General features: G+C 36.5%; 1 protein-coding gene across 2 annotated transcripts in view; it reads right to left on the bottom strand.

Annotated features, from left to right (window-relative positions):
- FAM135B (family with sequence similarity 135 member B) overlaps positions 1-22024 on the bottom strand; it is a 441077-nt gene that overhangs the window by 303669 nt on the left and 115384 nt on the right. The window lies entirely within an intron of this gene.

Below are 22024 nucleotides of genomic sequence, written 5' to 3'. Positions count from 1 at the left end.
GTTATTGGGCCAAATAGGTTTAGCAGTAAAAGACAGACTACCCAAGTTTGGGCACTTCCTCTAGGAATAGAAATTCAAGAACAAACAGCTGGTGCCTGTTTTCACTTCTCTGCACATACCACGTTCCCCTAGTAGAATTCAAGATCTTTGAGGCCAGAGACTATGTGACTTTCATATTTGTATGCCCATCGCATGATGTCTTACTCATGATAACCTCTCAATAAGTATCTCCTGAAATGAATTCAGTAGAATTAAATTAAACGAATGTAATTGGTCCATATCAGATAAACTGGGTCTGACTCTGGTATCATTATTGCTTTCTTCCCCCAATTTCCCTGCAAGCTGTATGTTGATGCTAAAGTGGGGTTGTTAATTACTTGACTCATCTACACAATGTAGATTTTCATGACTTAGATTCAGACATGGGAGAACTAAGGGAATGAATGTGTTTGAGAGTTGAATTAGGATCCATGAGGGGTAGGTTACATGGAGGTAGGTGTTAACATTGTATAAGACATAACTTCCTAGCAAATCAGAATCATTTATAATAAAATGTGCTACCTTGAAGAAAAAGTGAGCCTCTGAGAAAAGATGAATTGCCATTTTCTAGGGATATCGCAGAGAGGATGATCTCTAAAGTCCTTTTTGATTGTAAAAGTTTGTGGTTCTATATTCTAGACCAAACTGTACCTAAACCATGAATCCTCCCCTAAAACATGATGTGTAAATAGTTATCCAGTGTCTGCTTTAACACAAGACACAGCATGTTATAGTGAATAATAGCACTGGGCCTGGAAGGAAGACTTGTATTCTACTCCTGCCTCAGACTTTTACTGGGATAGTCACTTAACTTCCCTTAGTCTCTGTTTCCTCATTTGTAAAATGATCATTTCGATTTGATGGCCAATATAAAGCTCCCTTTCCAACTCTACATCCATGATCCAATGATCCCAGTGATGGAGAAGTCATTACATGTTGAGAAAATATTCCACACAGCTCAGCATGTGAAGCCACAAAGGGTTTCCTTAAATTTTCTAGCAATTTGTCTTAGTTTTATTTCCTGGTGTCAAGCAGAAAAAGTTAAATTCCTCCTTGACATGTTTTAAAACAATAAGCATTTCTAAGTTACAGCTTCTCCTACTGGATAAAAATCACCAGTTTTTCAGCAGTTCTTTAGAAAATGCTATTTCAAGTTCCCTCACCATCTTGATTGATTTCTTCTTCCTTATCTACGTTTCTCTTCAATTCCTTATAACTGATTTTCAAGATATGATATTCCCTCCTTGTTCTGATTTTGAACTTCTTGACTTCACTTTCACCTCCCTCTTTCATTGTTTTCTCCTTGAAAATGTAAACTCCTTGAAGACAGGAAAGGGGAGGTGGTGATATATTCATATCCTTAGCGCTTACCACAGTGCTTAGCATATAGTAAGGATTTTAAAAAATTTGTTACCTTGACGTGCTTTGTCTTAATATACCCAGGCGGAAACCCAGTGAGACAATCAAGCTCCTTTTGTCATGGACACAAGAAGTCTATAAATGCTGCCAGATGTAGAAGCTAAGCTTGCTTAGCTTCCAAAATAAGAATGACAATAGGAAGCTACCACAGCTTCTTGAGCATGACAAATAACAAGGACATATTGATTTGCTTATCTTCTGAGAATCTAAAGAATCTAAAACCTGAAAATCTACAAGCCCTAAAATAACTTCTGACAAATCTGAGAAAATATAAACCTACTTTAGAGATCAACATGACTGAGATTAGACGTGAGGTGCTGACCTAGGTCCTGATGTTATCTCTTGTCTCCTACAGCTCATGAATGTGGAAGAAAATTCTCCTATTTCATGCAAGCACAGAAAGATATTCAAACACTCTGTATTTTACAATCCCCATCCTGATATGTACCTTAGAGGTAAGCTCTCATGTAGGCCACATATAATTGTTCCCGATCTTCTGAATGCCACCAGTTTCTGAAACTAGGGTGTCATTTGTCACTGAAGAAATGTTTGGACGCTTCCTGAAAGTATTTAGCCCTTGAAGAGCATGGCTTGTAGCAGAACAGTCTCTCTGTTTTCTCCCCTCCTCTCTCTCCTCTCTAGGATAATTGCTAAGTTGAATCTTGAACAAACCAGCTGAAACTATGACCCTTTGGGAAATGGAGTCAGGATGATGAGTGGTAAAGGATTTCAGCACAGTCTGGCTGGATAATGCAAGAGGAATAACAAATGAACCTGAAGCAAATGGAAAGATTTCTGAAGCAGGAATCACCAAAAGAGTGTTTCAGACCCTGCTCTACCACTTACTACAACAAATCACTTAAGCTTTCTACACCTCAGTTTCTTGATCTCTAAAATGGCTATAATATTATTAACATTACATATTTACCAAGGATTGGAGAAGTTTGAAGTGATAAAATGTACTTACTTAAATGTACTTACAAACCACTTTGGATACTCCAAAGTATTATAAAAAATGAGATGTAATCATCATTACTAGTTAAGTGAAGGCTGAGGAAAGCCAATTAACAGAATATAAAAAACTATGCATATTATATGCAGGCATGAAGGTGAGGGACTGAGAAAAAAAATGCATAGCCTAAAAATAACTGGACCTCCCCAAAAACCAGGAGATTCATTCTTGGTCAGCTGATGAAATGAGGTTTCTCCCAGCACCTAGAGATGTGTGAAAGTGGGAGAGAAGTGTTCATCAGGCTAATAGAAGAGGAGCTGCTACATCCCCTCCCAAAAAATACAAGCCTTTTTTTCCCTAATCGTATCAACCTGCTTGTAACTCATTTCCCTAAAAATATTTCACCTCAAGGATTCCTTTTAGTTATTAAAGCATTGTCCTTGGGTGCAGAAAGAAGTGACTGAAATGGCTTATTAAAGCAATCACGTCACCAAGGTCCAAAGTTCTTGCTGCTGACCATTTATCCTGTCATAACCTTCCACTTAAAAATACATCATTGTCAAAATCCCACTATCATTATGCCATGGGCTCACCTCTACCATGACCTTACCTTTCTCCCTCACTCAAAGTCTCTCATCCCCTATGGAGGTTGTCTCATACTTATCTTCTCATCTCCCCTCCCCCACCTTTCTGTCTTTAAAGTGAGGAAGTCCATCAATGGGAATCTCAAAATATTTCACGACAAGCAGCAGAAGAGGGATTGTTTCTGACGGAACCAGACAAATCAATTAATTGATCTCTGGCACGCAAGGATAATTTTATTTCCTAGTCTATTAAAGAATATCAGAGCTGGTGAGCTAATTTCGGTGGAGGAAGATCTGTCATCAGTCATTAGTCAGGGAAGTGGAGAATGAGGATGGAAACTTGAAACTAATTTCTCTATCTTAAGTCACTTCATTTCTGCAACCTTTGTAATTCCTGAGATGGGGGTGGAATAAAACCAGTGATTTTTTTTTTTTACCCTTTCTATTCTATCCCTTATTTGTTTGTTTGTTTGTTTGTCTTACAGATTTATTAACTATAAAGTTTTTTCATACCATATCTCATTTTATCCTTACAATAATCCTCTAAGATAGACAGGAAAAATGTAGCCATTCCAATTTTGCCTATGAGAAAATGGAGCCCCAGAGATTTAAGAGATTTGACTCTTGTTACCTACCTCATAAATGGAAGAACTAGAACACAACCTAATTCTCCTGATTCTAGGCCCAAAGATAATTTACATTCTGTTCTCCTATTTAAAGAATATTACACAGTAGGACAATTTTAAAAATATAGTTCAATCTTATACTTTGAGTATAAAAATATAGATGCCTACTTATGCCCTTTCCCAAACAAACATGTATATATGATTTTTAAAATAATAAAGGATTTTACTAGAAATATAATTCATTTGAGCAATATAACTGAATGGAGTCTATAAGGTTACATTATTATAGAAAATGAACGCAACTTTAAGACAGAGGAAGACTTACTTATTCTTAGTTCTCCTTCAAACTTTGCAGATAAAGTAGTATTTTGTATACAACACTAGACACTGAATAAATGTTTAAGGAATGAAGAAGAATGTTTCTGTTGACAATGACAGGGCACGATGATAAGCCAAGAGGAAAAGACTGAGAATGATGAGAATATTGCTTAGGAAGTTATACTAAATTCAAATAACAAAGACTTGGTTATCTAGTCCTCTAAGGTTAATGAAGCCCACATTTCTCTCCACAACTACAGTGTTTTGAATAGAGAAAGAACTCAATGAAGGCTTGCTGCTAAACAAACCTCTTAGGTAGATGACATAGGTGAAAATATATTCCTGTTTTATAGATAGGCAATTGGAGACCCAAAGTGATGAGTTTGCACAAGGTCATCCAAGTCAAGAAGCATAGGCTGAAAATTTATTCCAGGTTTCCAGCCTCTCAAATCTAGCATTCTCATGAGAGTGGCTATTATTTTTGAGGAAACACAATAATTAACAAGAATGAGGTTAATAAAATGTTCTTAATATATAATTACCACTTACCAAAACAGATTACAATGAATATTTTTGGTCATATGAAAAGAGTGCTTAGAATTGTCAATACAGTAGAATGTATCCCTGAAATCAGAGGACCTGATTTCAAATAATGCATGATACAGCTGACAAATGTGAATTTGGCCAACTCACATATGTGCCCTGGGGCTCAGTTTCCTCATCTGTAAAATGAGATTAACACAGATAGCCTTTGAAATTCCTTTTAGCACCAGGGCTACATTCCTATAATCTTATACATCTTTGATTCTCTTAAATAGGTAAAGTTATTCCTATGTAAATAATAGTATTTACCATTACTTATCCCACTACTTTTTTCCCTTCCCACACATCTATAAACTTCACCTATGCAGGAGTAAAAAGAGGGAGTCAGAATGGATTCTTGATATAATATAAGCAGTCCCTTACCCATTTTACAGCAGCCAAGAGACAAATCTTTAGGAAGTCAGTCAACGATCTGTCAACAATAATTTATCAAGGCCTTATTATGTACCAGTTACTGTGTGTGCTCAGCAATAGAAATACTCAAAAAGATGGCTCCTTCCCCTCAAGAAGTTCACAATCTGCAACCAACTATATACATAGAAGATTGTTGTGGTTGTGGTTGTTGTTTGTCTTTCATTCTCAAAGAACACCATGACATCAGGGAGATGATGACATGACAAGCAAGTGAATTTAAGTGAGGAAGGACTGTGCAAAGTCAACAGCCTCACTTTCTCCTCAGAAGCCATCTGGGTCCAGTGGTGGGAAGTAGATAAGGATGCCTGGAAATGGCCCTGGAAGTAGTGGGATACCTTGACCTTTCCAAGCTAAAGTCTTTAACAGGTCTCAGTTTGACTGAAGCAATGCCCATTCAATGATTATAACTAGGTAAAAATGAGGCAGAGAATGGCCTCTTTACCTACTCAAAAGAAAAAATCAACCTGAGAGGAAGAGATGCTGAGGGTTTATGGACAAAACAGAAACAATTGCCATTTACTTTTACTCTGAATCAATCAGATGGTTGGTTGTTTGTGGTCCTTCATCTTCAAAGAGGACCAAAATGACATCACCATGATAAAGTGAAATTTCAGTATGTCTGACTGTGGCTGATCAGATCAATATGAGCTTGGAATGCTCTACCACAGGGTAGGCAAAGATAGTCCGTGTGAATATTTGGAGTGGATATCCCAAATTTGCACATCCTGCATTTACTTGGTGCTGTCTCGGAGGAGGGAGACAGAGCCCAATAGAGAAGAGACAAAGGGAGAGACAGAGATAGATAGAGGCAAAGAGACAAAGTCATACAGACTATGGAATATCCTCCAACAGAAAGTGGGATTTGAATCATCTTAAGGGAAGCCAACTCAGAATGGAAAACATTGCAAGGTACTGTAAAGGGTAAAGGTACAGAAGTGAAGCTGGAGTGTTTCTGCCAGAAGGAATCAGATTGAAGGGTACATGGTGGGGAGTAAAGTATATGGAGCCTGGAAAGATGGAAAGGGACTGGAAGTAAAGGGCTTAAACATCAAACAGGGATGTTTGCATTTTATCTCCAGGGAAAGGTACTGGGATTCAGAATCCATCACAATTTTTTGAAGGAAACAAAAGTTTATCTCTAAAGAGTTAGTGCTAGAGAAATGGGAATCCTGAGGAGGCAATTAATGTCCCCTTGCTGATAAGCTGCTAATTAAAGTCTTTTGACACTTGAAAGGGGGAGGGGAAGCTGGTTAAAACTTTCCTGTTGAGGTGCAGCCATTGGCTCTGAAGCCCCAAAGCAGGAAGCGCTGCCTGAATGAGCAAAATCCAGATGGTTTTTGATGTTAATAAGAGATCCCCTCGGAGTGAAGGTTGTTTGCTCCACATCTCTGCTGCTCACAATAGAGATTACAACAGCTGAAGTTCAGTGATACTCTAGTGACATGCCACTTATCAGTCAAGATTAGAAAATTAATTCCCCCAGGTAAATTTCATTTATCTGGAAAATCCATTTAACACTTTGAGTGGCAACCACTCTTCATTTTGTCAAAAATATTTAATTCTTTTCCCAAAACATTTTAGAACAGAACATAATTAGGTGGATGAAATTTGGACTACGGTGAAAAGATTAAATTTAATATATATCAAGTACCATATCTGGTTCAAAAAATCCTAGTTATATGTGCATGGATAGGGAAGTATGATTATATGAAGAATGAAATTTTTTGTTATTGATATTTGGGATGACTTCTTTGAGAGCAAAGATTGTCTTCTGCCTTTCTTTGCATTGATGTGCACAGCATTTAATGCTTCTTTGACTGACTAACTGTCCCAAGGTCTATTCCTGTGGTTTTTACAAAGGAGGCATTTAATGCTTCTCAGTTAAATAATTTAAGTGAATGAATCAAATCTCCCTTTCAATCTTTTACTTTCTTCATTGAAGAGGTCTAAAATTCAGTGATGTCAAACTTAAATGGACCTTGGGGCTACTGAACTACACATAAAGAAAACCACATATTAATTTTACCTATGTTTTGTTGTGGTTTTATTTTATTAAATATTTTCCAATTATACATTAATCTAATTCTGATGCTAAGTAGTGTCCCCAATAATTCTGATCTACTTTTTAGCCAAAAAATTCAGATAATGATAAGCAGCTAGTATAGTGGGTAAAGAACCCACTTCAATGTCTGGAAGACCTGATATCAAATCCAGCCTTTGATATATGTTTATGAGATTCTGGGGAAAGCTGTTAACCTTACAGTGGTCTCAGACTCTCTAGGACTACATGTCACAGAATAATTGCCTATCTCTATAGATAAAAGGACTTTCTTCACCCAGAGTTGCAGTGGAGTCTCATGTGGAGGGAAAATTAGTAAATAATAGTCCAAGTCAGCCTCTCCCTCATTGCACACTGGCCTCAACAGTATTTCAGCCACAGTAAAAGGAGCAGAACCAGGAGAACTTTGTACACAGAAACAACCACAGAGTGCAAGGAATTTTTCTGGTAGACTTAATACTTCATTGCAGTGCAAGGACTTAAAAAAATTCCAATGGACTCGAGGCAAAATGCCCTTCACATCCAGAGAAAGAACTATGGAACTGGATCACAGAGAGAAACAGACCATTTTCTTTTGTATTATGTTTTGTTTTGTTTTATGGTTTCTCCCTATGATTTTAATTCTTCTAAACAACATGTATTTAATAGAAATGTATGTGTAGAACCTATATAAGATTATACACCATATCAGGGAGAGAGTGGGGAGGCAGGGGGGAAGAAGGAAGAAGGAAGGGAAAAAAAATCTAAGATATATGAAAATGATTGTCAAACACTGAAAGCAAATAAAATAATTTAAATTTAAAAAATTAAAGAGTATTTCAGTCAAAGAAACAGGGGCAGACCAGAGGAATAGGTTAGGTACTCAAGACACATTAGTCAATGAATATAGCAATCTGCTGTTTGATAAACCCAAGGACCCCAGCTTCTGGGAAAAGAACTCACTGTGTGGTAAAAATTGCTGGGAAAACTGGATAACAGTGTGGCAGAAACTGGGCCTACACCAATGCCTGACATCGTACACAAGAGTAAAATCCAAATGGATACATGATCTAGGTATAAAGATTGATACTATAAACAAGTTAGTGGACCAAGGAATAGTGTATTTGTCAAATTTATGGAGAACAGGGAAATTTTTGACCAAACAAGAGATAGAAAACATTATGAAGTGCAAAATGGATAATTTTGATTACATTAAATTGAAAACGTTTGGCAACAAACAAACCCAATACAACCAAGATTAGGAGGGAAGCAGAAAACTGGGAAAGAATTTTGCAACTGTGTCTGTGATAAAGGCCTCATTTCTAAAATGTATAGAGAACTGAGTCAAATGTACAACAATACAAGTAATTCCCCAATTGATAAATGGTCAAAGGATATACACAGACAGTTTTCAGAGGAAGAAATTATCACTATTGATTAGAGAAAGGCAAATCAAAACAACTCTGAGGTACCACATCACACCTATCAGAATGGCTAATATGACAAAACAGGAAGATGACAAATGCTGGAGAAGATGTGGGAGAGTTGGAACACTAATTCATTGTTGGTGGAGCTGTGAGCTCATCCAACCATTCTGGAGAGCAATTTGGAACTATGCCCAAAGGGCTACAAATACCATTTGACCCAGTAATATTCCTCCTTGGACTGTATTCCAAAGAAATCATAAAAATGGTAAAGGGTCCCACATATACAAAAATATTTATAGCTGCTCTCTTTGTGGTGGCCAAAAAGTGGAAATCAAGGGGATGCCCATCAATTGGGGAATGGCTGAACAAGTTGTGGTATGTGAATGTAATGGAGTACTTCTGTGCTATAAGAAATGATGAACAGGAAGACTTCAAAGAGGCCTGGAAACTTATATGAACTGATGCTGAGTGAAAGGAACAGACCCAGGACAACTTTGTACATAGCAACAACCACAATGTGTGAGGAATTTTTCTGGTAGACTTAGTTCTTCATAGCAATGCAAGGACCTAAAAAATTCCCAATGAACTCCTAAGGTAAAACACCCAGAGAAAGATCTATGGAATTAGATCACAGGATGAAGCAGACCATTTTCTTTTGTGATATATTTTGTTTTATTTTATGGTTTCTCCTAGTCATTTTAATTCTTCTATTCAATATGACTAAGGTTAAATTGTATTTAATAGGAATGTATGGGTAGAACCTATATAAGATTGCACAAGGTCTCAGGGAGGGAGTGGGGAGGGAGGGGGAAGAAGGAGGGAGATGAAAAGTCTAAGATATACAGAAGTGATTGTAGTACACTGAAAACAAATAAAATAACTATGAAAAAATTTTTAAAATAAAATATAAGCACAACAACCAAAAAAAAAAAGAGTATTTCAGCCAGTTGGTTGTCATCCATGGCATGAACACATTCAGTGATGGGGATATCTCAGCAGCATAATGCAGAGAACAGAATTGAACCCCACTGTCAGTCAAGTCAATGAGTAGTTATTGAGAGTTTACTTTCATTCATTGTGCTAAACACTGTCTGTACAAAGAAAGACAAAAATATATCCATTGCCTTCAAGGAGCTAATGTTGTAATAGTGGATACAATGTGAAAAACTATGTCATATCCTATATACACATGTGTATGTATTTGTGTACATAAACTTATAAACTTACACACACACACAAGCAGCTAAGTGGAGCAGTAGACAGAGCACCTAGCCTGGAGTCAGGAAGATCTGTGTTCAAATCCAGTCTCAGATACTTAACTAGATGTGTGATCCTGGAAAAAGTCACTTAACTGTTTTCCTCAGTTTCCTCATCGGTAAAATTAGCTGGAGAAGGAAATGGCAAGCCTCACCAGTATCTTTGCCAAGAAAACACCAAATGGGGTCATAAAAAAATCAGACAGGACCAAAACGACTGAACAATAAAAATCTATACGTCTGTCTGTCTGTCTGTCTGTCTGTATATATATATGTATGTATGTATGTATGTGTATATATATATAAAAATACATATGTACACACACATATATACACATATATTATATGCATGCACATATGTATATTGTATATGCATATAATATCTAATATGTATTTTATATAATATATACATTTTAGTTATACACACATACATATATGATAGCTAGATATATATATATATCTCAGAGGCAAAGCAGGAGGATGGGAGGGAAGCAGAAAGAGCCTCTTGCAGGAGGCAGAATGTTAGTTGAGTCTCAAATGAATACAGGAGATACTGGTTCAAATCATACCTCAGACAATCACTAGTTTGATTCTGGATAAGTCACCATAACCTCTCAATCTATTTCCTTACTCATTAAATAAAGTTGATAATACTTATTCTACCTATCTTAAAGGTAAGATGTCTTAATGTCTTAAAAACAATTAAAGGTATTTTTATTCTTATTTTTAAGTGAAAATTAGCTGTTAATCTTTTGTAAAGTTTAGTTTCACTTTAGTTTATTTGGATGAATTAAATAATATCCTTTATGATTAAGTAGTCAATAAATGTTTGCCTAGGAAAAAAAGGTAATTCTCTGAATGCATCCCATAACGAAATGTACTACAATCACATATATTTTCTAGTTTGTTGGAATGAAATAATTTTTCAAACAGTACAACACTATGGAAAAAAATGATTATTACCTAACGTATTAAGAGTTAGCCAAATTTATCTAATTTTTAGCAAGCTTGACCTGAACAATGACTCTTGGATTTCTGCCTCTTCTGGGTTCAGGCAGAACAAGTCTATTCCCTCTTTTACATAGAAGTTCTTCAGATCTTGAAAGGCAGTTTGCCCTTCCCTGAATCATCTAACCATCATACTCTGTATTTTCTATGAAGGACAGCCCCTTTTTCAAAGTGAGCTCAGGTGACCTCAGACTACAGCAAACACCTAAAGAAATGCCCCTCTACTGAATTAGCAGTTTTGTGTCAACAGCCTCACAAGACAGCTACACAAACCAGCAAAGGATTAAGCAATGGGAAACAGGTAACCTCTGAGAGGTGTTAAGTAGGAATACCACAGGCTTTGATTTTACAATCCCAGCTCACAGTTGATTCTAAGATGTGGGCTGTCTTTGAAGAAGGAAAAGCTTTGGAATAAACAAATCCTGGGGAAATATCTGTGTAAAGAGCCAAAGAAAAGATTTGTAGTCAAGAGACTTGGATTTGAGACTGGGCTGCCCCAATTAGCGTCTGTATGACCTTGAGCAAACTACTTTAAAGTTAGTACACTAAATGTCAGTTTCCTCCCCTGTAAACTGGAGAAAATGTTGCTCTGTCTCACTGAGTCTTTGGGAATATCACAATTGAGAGCAGATGTCGGTACCAAGAACTACCATAGGATCAAGGATGATAGTTTATTATGATAAATCCTAGGGAGTTTAGGTCTTCCTGATTCCAAACTGAACTTCCAAATCCGTACTATTTCTGGACATTGTGACATTAAAATATTGTAATTATAGATTTAATCGCACAATTATATTATGACATCATCTATAATCATTTAAAATCCATACACCAACGAATCGAACAGATGAGGAAACTGAGTCATAGATCCTGCCTAGGATCAAACAGCTAGTTAAGTATTGAAGTCAAATTTCAAGCCCACATCTCCTGATAACAAATCTATGATCAGGAATTTAGTAAAGATTTCTGGAATTTAATTGAAATCATTTATGACTTAAAAAAAATATCAGTGCCAAGTGACATGAACATTGAATAGGGTTAACATTGGGACAGCATTTCAAGTTCCACACCATTTTGTTTCCAACACAGCATATCTTGTCAAAGGCAGGGAAGGTGTTTGCATTCTGGATAAAGCTGGTAAAAATGTGATAGGCCATCTGTTTAGAGGTACAAGGGGCACTCTTTTCAGAAGCAAATGCCAGATGGCAGCTTTCTAGCTGTTAAGGATGACAAAAGGAAAGGGAAGAACGGTCCTTCCATGATGCTTCCCACTAATTCAGAACTCCTTTCCTGGACAACCAGAGACCCCTGACAGTGAGAAAGGGGAGTAAAAGACCCCAGGATGCTCTAATTTTGGATCCAGGTCTACGAAATACTCTCTCTAAACACCTAATAAAATTTTTAAATTATATTAATGATGAATCTCCATAGTTTAAGGGTTAAGAAATTTAAAAAATATATATGTGTGTATGTGTTTGTATATACATATATATGTTAGTGTTCATGTGTATATGTATATATACATATATATATACATACACACATATATATATAAAACATACATACATACATTTCCCAAATATAACCCAGAGAGCCATCCTGTATAATAAAGAAAAAATGGATGATAAAAAAAATTTTAAATTACCAATAAATAAACTAAGTCCAGCATTATATGCAGGGTTCCAAACTAATAATCCCTCATCCCTATAAGGAAGGGAGGCAGGTATAATGACTATATAAATAAAAATAAATATCACATATATTTATGTATGTATATGTATATTTGAATTCACCTCTGTCTCTCTCCGTACACACAAATATGTACACACATATGTGTATACACATATGTATACGTGTGTGTGTGTATGGAAAGAGAGAGAATGAAAGTGTTTCTGATATTCTTTGATTCCATTATGCAATGATGAGTAAGACATGGACCTTACCCTCAACATGCTTCTATTTTAGTAGATTGGATACGACACAAAAGAATACAGTCTAGTAGCAAGATAGCAGCTGCCCTTAAGGAGCTTACAGTCTTTTGGGGAGGGGTAGGTGGGTGATGACACTTTTGCATAAATAACCATGATATAAAATACAATCTGATTTTCCAGATGACATATCTAATGGCAAAGCCTGGCCTCCAATGCCAGTCTTCGGATTGCAAGGAAGGTTAGTGTTCTTTCTAGAAATAATAGTATACTACCTCCTATGATTTCACTTCCCCCTTCTATAAAACAAGAATAATAAACATTACAAACCTGGTCCTTTCAACCCCACAGGAGACTCATGATTATCAATTTTTAAAAATGCATGCTATATCAGTCATTAAAGAGTCACTAAGTACTTCCCAAGTGCCAAATACTGCTAAGGAATAAAAGCTTGGGTGTTTCTGTTTTTTTTTTTTTGTTTGGGGGGAGGAGACAGGGCTTGATTCAGAGCCCTAATACATTTGTGTAGGAAATAATGTCTATGGTACAATGATCTATCCAGTGCAGATCTGCTGGGAAGGAGGTTTGTTGCTCTAATAGTCTCAAGTGAGAGAATGTATGAAAAGTGCTTTGAAAACATTAAAAGCGTTACATAAATGTGAGTTGTTAGCATTAAACGCATTGTCTTTTTTGAGGAGAATCTACACCTTTATTTAACCTTACTGAGGCATAGTTTCTTCAACTATAAAATGGAAGTTTTAACAATACATTTACTCTTTATTTCAGGCTACACACCTACTTGGGCCCTTAGAGGAAAAGAGAAATACATTAGAATGTCAGTAGCTTACCCCAGCAGCAACTCTAAATTCATTTCCTTTCTGAAGGGATTCCAAACCATGAGTTGGCGCTATGAATCTTGAGGACTCTGGGGGGAAATGGGACTTAACAAAAAGGGAGATGAATTATTATTATTTTATAGGTTATTATGAGTCATTTATATGTTTCCTGAATATTATGTGGGTCAGAATAAATTCTCCCCTGAATTTCTTTATGTGCATTTTTTTTTTTTTGGCATTAAGACTTTTTATTGGACTTGGAAACCTTTCAAACAATATCTATGAAGAGCTTGACATAAGCTACATTTAAATTATTTTTGAGATTTTCTCTGAATAAAGTCTTGATAGGGACAACGAGAGAGAGAGAGAGAGAGAGAGAGAGAGAGAGAGAGAGAGAGAGAGAGAGAGAGAGAGAGAGAGAGAGAGAGAGAGAGAGAGAGAGTTATGTGACATGGGGGACATCCTCAGGATAGGGACAAGATAGGGCCAATGAGTGTTGCTTAGTAGCAAAAGTGTTAACCTTCTAGAGGCTGTTCCATTTTTTAAAAAAATCATCTTACCCTTAACTTCAGTCTCTCATACTAGTACTTATAAAGCTGAAGGGACTGGTGGGTTCCTTGCTTAAGCATTAAGTTCACATTTGCCCCTTTCCACTTCTACTTTAGAAAACCTTCCTTATTCTTTCTTATCAGAACCAATTGTGACTGAATCAGGTAAATTTCATTTTTAGAAATTTCTCACCTCTCTTGAATGTAATTCCCCATTAGAGAGCAGACCGCAGCATCTTATCTGTCCTTGTTCTAAATTATTCGAAGCTTCTATCTTTTAAACTCTAAGGAATGTGCCCTACTATCCCTAGATCTTAGTTACCACTTTTCTTTGTAAGAATGTCTATCAAGAATACAAAATTGGAATATTAAATTAATATAAACCATAAAATTATCATATTAAATCAGAAATATAAAATCTATAAAGTTGTCACTTCCTCAACAAATTTCCTATATATTCAACTCAACAATATATAATAAAAAGTTGTTAAAGGAACCATTTCTACTTAAGTCTATCTTTCTATACCTATTGGAGAGAATCAACTCCAATACCTTAGTTTCCCAGGACACATCCTCTGATTTATAAGCAATTATAGGTAAAGCAATTAAGAATACTTTAGCTGCTCTGCTAGAGGCAGAGAGAACCTTTGACAGATAGGCAGATATCCAGGTTGTTGGGTTCTCCCAAAACAGCTACAACCTTTTCTTGTGTGTGTAGCAATTCTTCTGTCTTTCTTTTTAGAAGTTATCAGTCAGTTCCTGCAGCTGATCTGGTGGCCCACAGTATACTCTAAAACCATACCACCTCTATTTATAAACTCCTTTTCTTCAGTTTAAAAGTTCTTACCCTCACTTAATGAATTTCAACACAGATACTTAATCTTGAGTACAAAGCTACTCTACCTCCCTTTCTACTTAATTTATTCCTCTTCAAATAAATCATGCCCTTGCACTTGAGTCATAGGTTCCATTCTGCCAAGTTTCAGTGATAACTGTGAGGAATATGACCCATGAATTGTCATTTTTTGCTCGCTTTGCATATGACTTATTCTACATGCGTAAATGTACACACGAGCCCATGAGCAATTTCTCCGCTCATTTTACCAGTTAAATTATTCCCATAAATGACTGAGCACCTCTACCATCATTCCTTTTTCCAAGTTATGCATTTCCTCTGTAGTTTCTGGTATAACCACTCTATCTGGAGATTCTCCCCCTTCCCCTCTCTCTTTAGTATAAATCTTTCTTAATCAATTATTAACTGGTTGCCAACCAGATGCATTTGTTCTAACTTCCTTGGTCTCTCTTCATGGCCAGGGAATCTTTGTGCGTCCTCCAAAGACCTAATCCTGTGATTTAGAGTCTTTCTCATTCTGACTTCTCTAAAGAAACTTCTCTTTCCTCCTCCCTGCAGCACAACACGTGAAGAGGAGGTAGTGATATTATTATTACTAACTACAGGAATCTTTACAATGCTACAAGATTTGGTGTAAAAATCTTTATTCATTTTCAACCACTTACTCCATGCACAGGTTTAATAACATCATAGTCCTCCTATCCATCTTAGTTTATTTATTTATTTATATCCTCTTGAGTTATTTTTCTCTAAGCACTAAGTATGATCATCCTTCAAAGATTTATTCTAGACTTTCTTCTCTTCTTTCTTCAATTTCATCTGTTTGAATTTTAACACTTTTTATAAACTAACCACTTCTTATCTTCCTAGCCTTCTTACATCTTACTCTCCTTTCATGTACACTAGTACAGTAACATTGGTTTCAGTGATGAATAAAATCCCAGAGAGATAAGAGTATCTGGGTAATTAATTATCAATTTATTAATTAGGCTAGTTATTAATAAATTGATGGTTAGTGTTTTCTCTTGGTAACCAAAGCAAAAAGGGGCTCTACATCACCTTAAATAGAATGTGTCTGAAAATAGGGAACTCCCTCATAGATACGAAAGTGAGAAAGACTCTTATCTTATGTAGTGACTTTTTTTACAGCATGTTCACAGATAAGTAAATAAAAGCTATAAAGGAATAAATTAAAAGCAATTTTGTAGGGTCATTGATGCCTGGGGAAGTAAGAAAAGTCATCTTGAAGGAACTTCTCTCCTTTCCTTTCCTTTTTCCCTCCTTCCCCTCTCTCTGTCTACATAGGGCATCACACCCTCACCTGTGAGTGCTCTGCACAAAGGAATGTAAATTTTAATCACTGAAACCTGGCAAGATATCTTAGGGTTTACTGGCTAGATTTCTCTTAAGGACAACACCTTAAACCCAACTCATTCTAGCCCTTATTGATTGGTCAAAATAGATTCCAGAACAAGCCCCACTTAGTGGTCATTGTTTGGGCCCAGAGTGAATGTAAATAGCAATTGTTTTTGTTTTGGACAGAAACTCTGAGGGTCTCCCCTCCCAGAATGACATTTTTTTTTAAGTAAAAGAGTCCATTCTTTGCCTCGCTTCTTACCTAATTTTGAGCACTGAATGGGCATTGCCTCAATCACACTGAGACCTGGGAAAGACCTTAGCTTTAAAAGGCCAATGTTTCTCACTGTATCCAGGACCATCTCCAGTCATCCTGATCTATATCTCGCCACTGGGCCCATCCTCCGGATGGCTCAGGAGGAGAAAGTAAGGTTGGTGACTGCACAGCTCTCCCTCACTTAAATTCAATTCACTTGCAAGTCATGACATCACCTTCTTGATGTCATAGTCTCTTAGAAAAGAAAGGACAAACAACAACAGATTTTCAGTATTCCTTCAAGTCCTAACCAAAGTCCTACCCATCTACAAGAAAACCTTTCCTATCCAACTTAAATATATTGACTTCAGTCTGAGACTACCTACAATTTGTCTTGAATATAACTTATTTGTGGAGAGTTCTTTGCATATTATCTTCTATGTAGACAGACTATGAGCTCATTGGAAACATTCTCTCTCTCCTTTTCTTTGTATTACTAGCACTCAGCACAATATTTGGCACATAAGACACTTATGCTTGTTGACTGACTGACTTTTGCTGATCCCATCAACTCCTAACACTTCAATGATCAATCCCTCCTTAAGGACTGTCCACTCACAGGCTAGACAAATTGATTTTCCTAAAGCACAAGTCTGATCACATCACTTTCCTACTTATGAAGAACCATTGGCTCCCCAATGACTCTAATATACAAATACAAACTCCTCTGGTTGACACTTAAATCCTTTCAAATTATAAGAGATAGCAGGGAAAAGGGAAAGCTTCCAAGTATGTAACACAACCTATATAAATACAAGAAGATGCACTGGAGGGCTGATTTGAAGGAACAGAAAGGCCAATTTAGCCAGAGCATAAAGTACTGAGAAGAGATGTAAAGTGAAATCTTTGCAGGATATTCAAAATATTCCCCCACACATACTCGATGATGTATTCAAAGTTGATTGCCTACTGTTTGATATACAGGTTATATGTATGTAGAGTTTTTTCTTTTGGGTTATAAGCAGCTTGAAGATGGTGAATTAATTGTTAAATTTTCACTGTGAGCATTTATACCTTGTTAATTAGTATAGCCAAACACTACAAATCAGGGATTAATTTATTGTTCTGTTGCTTGTCTAGACTTAAGAAAGTGATGGAAAAAAAGTTAATAATGCAAATGAAACTTGAATATGTAGTGTCCTCTCCCCCTCTGCCACAAGAGGTTCCTAAACATTTATCAACATATAGTTGCCTCATCTGCATGCCTTTGAATAAACTATTCTCCCATTCCTGAAATCCTTCCTTACCTCTGCTTTCTGGTTGCCTTCATATTTAAGTACTATCTCCTTCAAAATGATTTTTCTTATTTCCCCAGCCATCAATGTTCCTACAAAATTACTTTTATCTATTTCTGTACAGTTTTTATTTACTTATCTGAGAACATGTTGCAAATAAGGAAGAGTCTCTCACGTTTATATTTGCTAGTCCCCAATATTTCGATTGGTGGTGGTGGAATTATCATCTCTCTCATTTTATGTGGTGTCCTCCCAATCCAAATATCTCAGGTAGTAGATATTTGAGATCTGAGGAATTAACTCACGTTAAGATAGAAATGACTGATAATGTGATGTTTCCTCACTCATAAAATCAGAGAATCCTGGGACTGGAATACACAAAGAGACTGATGCTTTACATACAACCTCTATGATTTATAATCAGCCAAACTCTCCTTGAAAACCCATAGTGACAGAAACTCACTGCCTCATAGGGTAGAGCTCATTCCTTTTTCAGATAGGCTTAATCATCAAGAATATTTGTGTATATTCATGCAGAACAGCCTTGCATTTGTTCAATGAGAATCTGCCAATTTAATCAGTCATTTGCTAATCAACCACAATGTACAAGGTACTATTTTAGGCACTGACTGTCCCAAAACAAGAGAAATAATACCTGCTTTCAAGGAGCCCAAATTCTAGGGAATACAATGAGTTATAGATCCTTCCTTGAAGCAAGGGATCAAGTACTTAAAAGAAGGTCATTAAGGCATCCCACAAGAGGTGGTACATGATTGAACTTGGAAGGAAGTTAAGCAGAGAGGGAAAAGGAAAGTATTCTAGGGATAGGGGCCTGTACAAAAGCTGAGAAGTAGGAGATGTAGTGTTGAATTTGGGAAGCCAGACTGACCAGAGCACAGAGTGTGTGAAGAGGATCAATGTACAAAAAACCTGGAAAGTTAGGCTGTAGCTGGCCTGCAAAGGACTTTAAATGTCTGATTGCGGACCTTCTCTTTTCTCTTTGTACCACACTTTTTAAGACAAACAGTTCCCCTTTCCCACGGCAATCTTTCAGATACTTCAAGACAACAATAATTTCCTATTTCATTTTTTTGACTCTTCAAAATAAACATCACCAGTTCCTTAAAATTATTTATAAATGTCATGGTTTTGAGGTCTGACCATTTTAGCTATCTGCTTCTCAACTTGGCAAAGTCACACATCGTAATTTGAATTATTCTCTAATAGTTTAATGTGGTAGAAAATAAGCCAATTGTGAGTAGAGACCATTTAATTCTTTATCCCATGCACCTAAAATAGTGCCTGGCTTATAGCAGATGTTTAATAAATACTTGATTATGGATTAAATGATTGGTTTTAAGTTTCTCATGACATTGTCATATTCCTGAGGGCTGGCAATGCCTTTAACTATTCCTGAATTCCTCTCCTCAACTCCCCCACATCCTCCTTCCCTTCCTCCCTGTATGCAGCATGATTCCGGGCACATGGCCAACGTCAGTAAAGACTTATTGATTGATATCTGAACGAGCTGCTGATATGGGAATTCAAAGAGATATTCCCTAGCTCCAAAATTTAACCCACTTCTTGAAATTCATCCTGTATTCTAGAACCTCAACCCTGATGTACAGTGAAATATGGGTCTTCAAATAGGTGGCTTCAGACCTTTTTAGGCTAAGGAGAGAGTGGAACAAACACTGGACTTACAGTGGAAAGATGTGAGTTAAATCATAGATTATGATTACTAGCTTGGTGACCCATGGGAAAGTCATTTAATCTTTAGAGACTTAGTTTCTTTATCTGTCAAATGGTAACAATAATATGCCAGCCATATAATAAGAAAATATTTTATTATGCTATTTATTTTGTAATATTCTCTTGTAATTTGTTTTTATCATAAAATGCCAAGTAAATGTGAGCTATTATTAAGGTGTGATAGATACCCCCCTACTAGCCTCCCAACACCACACACGTATGCCTGATCAAGCTTCCAGGAATATTTTTTTCCATTCAGGCAGCTGTACATCAGCCTACAGGGCTGTAGAAAAAAGGAACTAAAAATTCATAGAGAGAAAGGTTGGGATATTATGTGCTAACTCTATCTGACTATGACAGTTACATATTAATGCTTAAAATTTTGCTTATCTGTTTTTCTGATTCCTATGAATTTGATTCTCTCTACTCAATAGCCTCATCACTGAGTAAAGATGTCAACCTTTCATATCTTCATTTTTCCATCATTTCTTGCTTCCCCATGTAATACTGTGCATAAGACTTTCCCAGGAAATACATCACAAGGGCTCTGCCAGTATTTTTCCATCTTGTCCTTCTCTGAGTTAGAAAAACATTTTTCCTCTCAGGAGGGCTGTGCACAACTTTACTGTTGGTTAATGTTTTACTTGCTACAATGAACATCTCATTAGCAGGATTCATAGCACATCTCACTGTGTAGGAAGCTAAGGATTGGGGTAGTTGTAATGCAGCTGCCACTGATAGGAAAATCTACTCAGTTGCTTACTTTCACCTTACCATTTATATACAAAAAAACAAAAACTAACTTCAAATTCAAATCCAAGAAAGTCTAGTTATTCTGTCACCAGGCTAACACAGCATGGAACTATACAGTGTTTTAAATATTACAAGGCACATTCTTCAAAGTCACTCTGTAATGCAGGCATGTTATTATTATCTTCATATGAGAAATTAGGAAATGAAAACTCAGCAAGGTTTAAGTGACTTGTGCATTGTCACTAGCAGGTAAACTCCCATGTTGGTACTTGAACTCAAGAGTTCTGAGTCCATGCCCAGTGCCCTTTTCATAATGAAGATGTCCGTATCTTCACCTACTTGCATCTTTAGTCCCAATCTCCTGTTAGCGGTTGAGAGTAAGATATAATTTGTGGCAATATTCACCTAACTGCTTTGTTGTAAAAGTCATCTAGAATCTGAGTTGTTCTAATAGAATCAACAATTCCAACAAACTGTGTCATAAGACTTTGTTTATTTGAAACTTCAAGGATCTGTGATTTCATTAATGTGTTAATTCACCCACCAGTTAGGATGATAACTCCTCCGTGTTTGAAAAGTCTTCATGAGTAGTTGTGCCAAAAATATGCATCCTTCAGTTGCCATGCAGGGTGAAAATCTCAATGGCCTAATGCCATGCATTCATTTACAGGAAATTATATGTTCTGTTTTCCAGCCTAGTAAAATTTACTAGATCTTGGAATTTTCTAGAATATTAACAACAATAACAACTTCTTTTTCTTTTCCTCTTCTTCCCTTCATTTTTTTTATTCTTTCTTCCCTTTCCTTCATTTTTTCTTTCTTCTCCCCTCTTCTTCCTTCTTCCTCCTCCTTTTTCACCACTATGTCATCAGGATGCCTTATCTTTTTGAACAAAGGCATTTTTATATGGATGTATAATCTATCTCTCCTCCACTGGCCCTCACAATTTATCCAGAATGATAGAAAAAGAAAAGCCTCACCTTGAAAATGCATAATCCAGTAAAACAAATTTTCACATCAGTAATGCTCCAAAATAACGTGTCTTTACATTTTAAGATGATCACCTCTGCCAATGGGGGGGTAACATTTTAACTTCGGTCTTCTCAGACTCAACAACTCATATTTCGATAGCAACTTTAAGGTTTGCATAGTACTCGCCACACAATAACACTATTAAGTAACGAGTGCAAGCATTATTATCTCCATTTTACAGATTGAAAAAATCAAAGGTCCTGAGAGATGATTAAGTGATTAACCAAGAATCATACAGTTAGTAAACGTCCAATGTGGGATTTGAACTTGTCTCTTGACTCTATGTGAAGTGCTATATCCACTGTGTTATGGTGCTACCAGGAGAAGACTTGAGAAGCTTTGAGAGGAAAGTATGATTCAGTGGCTCTGATGTCAGAGAATCTAGTTTCAAATCGTACATCTAACAATTTATTACACTCTGTAATTTAACTTCCCTGGGTCTCAGTTCTTTCATCTGTAAAACAATGATGGGTGAAATAGGTGAGCTCTGAAATATCTTCCATCTTTAAATCTATGACTATTGATATAACTTTCATTTCCAGGTCATGAGAAGGCATCTTAACAGAAAACTAAAACACACATCAGCATTATTCTGACATGTCACCTAGCCAACATCAAAGACATTGGCCAAGAGAAACACAATGGCTGATATTTTTTCTCTTACAACTAAACCTACCATATTCCCTTGGGCTCTTTTTCTATCCACTTCCTCTCTGTTCCTTTCCTCC

Source organism: Notamacropus eugenii, chromosome 4 (assembly GCF_028372415.1).
Source record: "Notamacropus eugenii isolate mMacEug1 chromosome 4, mMacEug1.pri_v2, whole genome shotgun sequence".
In the NCBI taxonomy this organism is placed as follows: Eukaryota; Metazoa; Chordata; class Mammalia; order Diprotodontia; family Macropodidae; genus Notamacropus; species Notamacropus eugenii.
The sequence above is the reverse complement of the archived record's forward strand: the minus strand, read 5'-3'. Positions and strand labels throughout refer to the sequence as shown.